At 45.8% G+C, this 6,448-nt stretch overlaps 1 pseudogene; it reads left to right on the plus strand.

Moving 5' to 3' along the window:
* Positions 1-394: 394 nt before the first annotated feature.
* Positions 395-5,884, plus strand: LOC125156946 (GTP-binding nuclear protein Ran-like; annotated as a pseudogene).
* Positions 5,885-6,448: the final 564 nt, after the last annotated feature.

Genomic DNA, 6,448 nt, shown 5'->3' on the forward strand with positions numbered 1-6,448 from the left:
CCAAACCCTTAGCGGCCCATGTCCCTCAAACACTCCAACTTAAGGGAAACCAACATCCCAGAGGATTAGGCTCCTCACTTGGAAAGTCCTTATTTACCTCCATCACCATAGTCTGAGTTGGTTAGTGTTTGCTGCAAAACAGTCCACAACCAAGCTTAGTGCCTTACGACACCAACTCTAGATTTAGCTCTTGATTCTGTGGACTGGTAAGCTGGGCATAGCTCCACTGATGCACGTGGCTCACACCCACATGTACAATATCCACTGCCAGGGTGGCTGGGGACAGTCTGGTCTGCGATGGCCTCACCTGATCAGATCGTCTTTCTCCCATACGGAGAGCAAGCAGAAACAGCAATGAAGCCCAAGTCTTCTTGAGAGGCCTGGACCAGGCACGATGTTTGGTATTCGGATTGGTCAGAGCAAGTCCCAAGACCAGACCAGGTTCCACTCTGATGGGAAGAGCCGCTCTGCATTGAAAAGGGAGGGTAATAATTGTGTCTCTCTGTTTTCTTTAAAAACTTTGTATCATGGAGCACCTGGCTGGCTCAGTTGGTAGAGCATGCAACTCTTCTTTTTTTCTTAAGTTCATTTATTTATTTTGAGGAAGAGAAAGAGAGTGGGGGGGTGGGTGGGGAGGAGCAGAGAGAGAGGGAGAGAGAGAATCCCAAGCAGGCTCTGTGCTGTTAGCTCAGAGCCCAGCCAGGGGCTCGAACTCATGATCCATGAGATCGTGACTTGAGCTGAAATTAAGCGTTGATGCTTAACCGACTGAGCCACCCAGGGACCCTGAGCGTGAAACTCTTAATCGCAGGGTTGTGAGTTTGAGCCCCACACTGGGTGTAGAGCTTACTTAAAAAAAAAAAAAAAAAATTTTTGTATTGTGGTAAAATATGCATAACATCAAAATTACTCTTCTATCCATCACTACCGTCCATTTCCAGAACTTATTAAAAATAGATTTTTTTAAAAAATTTTTTTAATGTTTATTTTTGAGACAGAGAGAGACAGAGCATGAACGGGGGAGGGTCAGAGAGAGGGAGACACAGAATCTGAAACAGGCTCCAGGCTCTGAGCTGTCAGCACAGAGCCTGATGCGGGGCTCGAACTCACGGACCGCGAGATCGTGACCTGAGCCGAAATCGGCCGCTTAGCCGACTGAGCCACCCAGGCGCCCCAAAAATAGATTTAAAAAAAAAAAATGCTACCTTTTATTCATTTAGCACTTTTACAGTTAGTTCAGGACCATTTCTTTTCATTGCCTCAAAGAATCTTCTGTGTTCTGCCTATTCATCCCTCCCTCTAACCCAACCCCTGACAACCACTGGTCTTTTTACTGTCTCCATAGTTTTGCCTTTGCCAGAACATCATATGGCTGGAACCATACAGTAGGTAGCCCTTTCAGATTGGCTTCTTTCACTAGTGGCATGCATTCACGTTTCCTCATGTCTTTTTGTGGCTTGACAGCTCATTTCTTTTTAGTGCTGAATCATATTTTACTGTGTGGATGTACCACTGTTTATCCACTCACCTACTGAAAACATCTTGGTGGCTTCCAAGTTTTGGCAATTATGAATAAGCTGCTACAAACATCTGTGTTCAGGTTTCTGTGTAGACATAAGCTTTCAACTCCTTTGGGTAAATACCAAGGAACACGTTTGCTGAATTACATGGTAAGCCTATGTTTAGTGGGAGCTGTGCTGGGCTTTTTTTTTAACTTTTTTTTTTTCTTTTTTAAAGTAGGCTCCATGCCCACTATGGGCTTGAACTCACAACCCTGAGATTAAGAGTTGCACGCTCTACCGACTGACCAGCTGGGTGCCCCTAATGTTTTTTGTTTGTTTGTTTGTTTGTTTTTAAGTAATCTCTACACTTGGGGCGTCCAGTTGGCTGAGCATCAGGCTCTTGGTTTCGACTCAGGTCATGACCCCAGGGTGGTGGGATCCAGCTCTGCATTGGGCTCTGTGCTGAGAGTGGAGCCTGCTTGGGATTCTCTCTCTCTCCTTCCCTCTTCCCCACTTGCACGCTGTCTTTCTCTCTCTCAAAAATACAATACAATACAACGTAATAAAATAAAATAAAATAAAATAAAATAAAATAAAATAAAATAAAAGTAATCTGTACACCCAACGTGGGGGGCTTGAACTCACAACCCCAAGATCAAGAACCACATACTCTACTGACTGAGCCAGCCAGGCACCTTGTTTTGAAGAAACTATCAAACTACTTTCCATACTGGCTGTACCATTTTGCATTCCCACCAGCAATGAATGAGAGTTCCTGTTCCTCCATTCTCAGCAGCATTAGGTGTTGTCGACTCCAGAATTTTTCATCATCCCAAACTGAAACTCTGTACAATGACTGCCCCTTCCCCCTTCCTCAGACCCTGGTACCCCTATTCTACTTTCTGTTTCTATGAGTTCAACTATTCTAGATACCTCATAGAGGTGGAATTGTGGCCATTTTTTTTTTTTTTTGAATTGTGGCCATTTAAAAAAAAATTTTTTTTTTAACGTTTATTTATTTTTGAGACAGAGAGAGACAGAGCATGAACGGGGGAAGGGCAGAGAAAGAGGGAGACACAGAATCGGAAGCAGGCTCCAGGCTCTGAGCCATCAGCCCAGAGCCCGACGCGGGGCTCGAACCCACGGACTGCAAGATCGTGACCTGGGCCGAAGTCGGACGCTTAACCAACTGAGCCACCAGGCGCCCCTGTGGCCATTTTTGAAAACAATCTGTCACCTACTCTTAACAGGTAGATTTTATGGATCTCCAAACTTTTTTTTTTTTTTACAATTATTTATTTATTTTGAGAGAGAGAGAGTGCATGCACACACAGGAGAGAGGCAGAGAGAGAATAAGCAGGCTCCATACCATCAATGCAGAGCCTGACATGGGGCTTGTATCCACGAACCGTGAGAGCATGACCCGAGCTGAAACCAAGAGTTTGTCACTCAGCCAACTAAGCCACCCAGGCACCCTCCAAATTCTTCATCATCTACTTCTGTCCCACATTCTGGGTACAGCCATCCTTCCCAGTCACACGTACATAGAATCTCTAAGATGCCTGGTCTCCAAGGGTATGGTAGTGGAAGATCTTATTCTGCCTGAAGTTCAGGATTCAACTTGGACTGGGGAGTGGTGGTCAGTGCCACAGGCAACTTAGCACAGACCTGCTCAGGTCTCCTCTCTCTGTCCCTTTTGTGTCAGTTCCCTCACACACCAGGGAGGAGACATGATGCTTCTGACATGTCCCGGCTGGCTGGGTGGTGGGGGGATCAGGAGCCCCTCTAGCTACCAAGACCAACTGTGCTCTTTCCGCACCCCTGTCCCTTCTCCCTGAGCTCAGCTAGCAGGAAGCAATGTGGCTGCCACTCAGCACCCTGGGCACAAGGGTATGGAGACCCTGGGGAGGGAACTAGTGATGTGACCCATCCTTTTCATTGACCTTCAAACCGCTTACAATAACAATGTGACCCCCCACACCAGCCTAGGACAGGACAGGTAGAAGAGAAAGGGATGTGGAAAAAGGAGAGAGAGGAAAAGCAGAATGAGAGGTATGTGGGAAAGAATGAACCTTGCTCAAAGAAAGGTGTGGCCTTTGTCTTCAACTCCTGGGAGGTGATGTCTATATCACCTGTGGAATGTCTTGCCAGATAAGAGTGTCTTTGTTGGGATCTTAGGTGGCTCAGTTGGTTAAGCATCTGACTCTTGATTTAGGCTCAGGTCATGATCTCGTGGTTCATGAGTTCAAGCCCTACATCGGGCTCTGTGTTGACAGTGCAGAGCCTGCTTGGGATTCTCTCTCTCTCTCTCTCTGTCAAAATAAGTAAATAAAGTTTTAAAAAATGAGTGTCTTTGTTTACAAGGGGGCCTGGGACCACACCAGATAGTGTAACAATGTGGTTGATGGTAGGGGCTTTGTGTCACAAGGTTATCAGCTCAGCCTTCACAGAGTGGGCAACGAACCATGTCTACATGACTGAGCTCCAGCGGAAATAGGCCACCGAGGCTCAGGTGAGCTTCCCTGGTTGGCGATACTCTTACATACTGTCATACATAGCTGCTGGGAAGAGTTAACGCTGTCCATGACGCCACCAGGAGATGACAACTGGAAGCTCTGTGTTTGGACCTGTCTGGACTCTGCCCCTTGTGTCTCTTCACTTAATTGATTTTAATCAGTATCCTCTCTCTGTAATAAACTGTAGTGGTGAGTATAACAACTTTCAGTGAGTTCTGTGAATCTCTCTAGCAAATAATTAAAACTGAGGGTGGTCTTGGGGACCCCTGAACTCTGCAGTCGGTGTGAGAAGGGAGAGTGGTCTTGTAGATTGTTGTCTAGTTTTACAAGGGGGTACACAGGGGTGCCTGGGTGGCTCAGTCGGTTAAACATCCAACTCTTGGTTTCAGCTAAGGTCATGATCTCAGGGTTTATGAGCTTAAGCCCTGCATTGGGCTCTGTGTTGACAGCGAGGAACCTCCTGCTCTCTGCCCCTCCCCTGCTCACACTCTCTATATCTCTCAAAATAAATAAATAAACTTAGGGGCCCCTGGGTGGCTCAATTGGTTAAGTGTCCGACTTCGGCTCAGGTCATGATCTCACAATTTGTGAGTTTGAGCCCCACCTCGGGCTCTGTGCTGACAGCTCAGAGCCTGGAGCCTACGTTGGATTCTGTGTCTCCCTCTCTCTCTTCCCTGCCCCGACTTGTGCTCTGTTTCTGTCTCTGTCTCTGTCTCTCTCAAAATAAAAAAAAAAAACATAAAAAATTTCTTTTAAATAAATAAATACACTTAAAATAACAACAACAACAACAAAGAACCAAGAAGGTACACAGATGGAGAATGCTATCATGTTAACAGTAAATCCAAGAATAATGGTCATAGTGCCCTCAGTCAGATGGGGCACAGGGATGCTTCTGGAAGCCACCTAAGGAGAATCACAAGTTCAGTTCAAACTTATATTGGTTGGTGATGATTGTGCTGGAAAAAATGGCATTTGTGAAATGTCATTTGAGTGCTGAGTTGAAGAAGTATGTGACTACATTGGAGGTTGAGGACCATTCCTTTCTATTCCACACCAGCAGAGGACCTGTTAAGTTCAATGTACAGGATATAACTAGTCATAAGAAATTGGGTAGATTGAGAGATGGCTGTTATATCCAAACAGAGTGTGCCATTATGATGTTTGATGTAACATTGAGTGTTACCTCCAAGGATGTGCCTAACTGGCATAGGGATTCGGTACAAGTATGTGAACACATTCCTGTCACATTGTGTGGCAACAAAGTGAGTATTAAGGACAGGAAATTTAAGGCAAAATCTATCACCTTCCATTGAAAGAAGCATTTTCAGGGGCGCCTGGGTGGTTCAGTTGGTTGAGCATCGGACTTTGGCTGAGGTCATGATCTCACGGTTTGTGAATTCGAGCCCCACGTGGGGCTTTGTGCTGACAGCTCAGAGCCTGGAGCCTGCTTCAGATTCTCTCTCTCCGCTCCTTCCCTGCTCATGTTCTGTCTCTCTCTCTCTCTCTCAAAAATAAATAAACATTAAGAAAAGAAAGAAAGAAGTATGTTCAGTCTTAGACATTTCCGCTAAAAGTAACTACAAACTTTGAAGAGGTCTTCCCTTTGACTTGTTGGAAAACTAATTGGAGACCCTAACTTGGAGTTTGTCGCCATGCCTGCTCTTGCCCCACCAGAGGTTGTCATGGATGCAGTTTTGGGAGTGTAATATGAGGCTGGTGGAGTGGGGCCCCCACAGCATGCCCAGAAACACCATCTCCACGGGTATCAGGTACCTCTCTCCTTTTGTGGCTGGTGCACAGTTTCACGGTGTCCACGCCAACCGCGGGTCTGCTGCTAATGAGTGTGCCTTCCGCAAATTAGACCATTTTAAGTACCTAATAGGAAAAGATACATTGGCTTTCAAATTCCATTTGCATTACAATAAGAACTTTCAACATGTCATCTGTCCACTAAAGGAAGAGCTGCCAGAGCCTTTAAATATAATTTCAACTGTTGCACAAGTTTAAGTGGATGATAAAAGATGGCAGTTGTTTACCTGTGCTAATGAAATTTCTCCTTGATGGTGACTATCAAGCATTCGAAGTGTTCATCGATGAATTACGTGTGGCCACGCTTGATTTCGGCTCAGGTCACAGTCTCAGGTTCATGGGACCGAGCCCCACATGCGGCTCTGCACCGACAGCATGGAGTCTGCTTGGGATTCTCTCTCTCCCTCTCTACCCCTCCCTTGCTCACTCGCTCTCTCACCCTCAAAATAAACACATAAACTTAAAAAAAAAAGTTACATTGATGAAAACAAACTGTGGTAGATTGGTTAAAGGCCACCAATCCCTCCCATGCTGGTTTGCACTGTGCAATGTGTCCCCCCACGTCTTCTTCCCATCCAAGGGTGTGTCTTTTTCTCCACTTCCTTACCCGAGTCTGGG

This window comes from Prionailurus viverrinus, chromosome X (genome assembly GCF_022837055.1).
Source record: "Prionailurus viverrinus isolate Anna chromosome X, UM_Priviv_1.0, whole genome shotgun sequence".
Taxonomy (NCBI): Eukaryota; Metazoa; Chordata; class Mammalia; order Carnivora; family Felidae; genus Prionailurus; species Prionailurus viverrinus.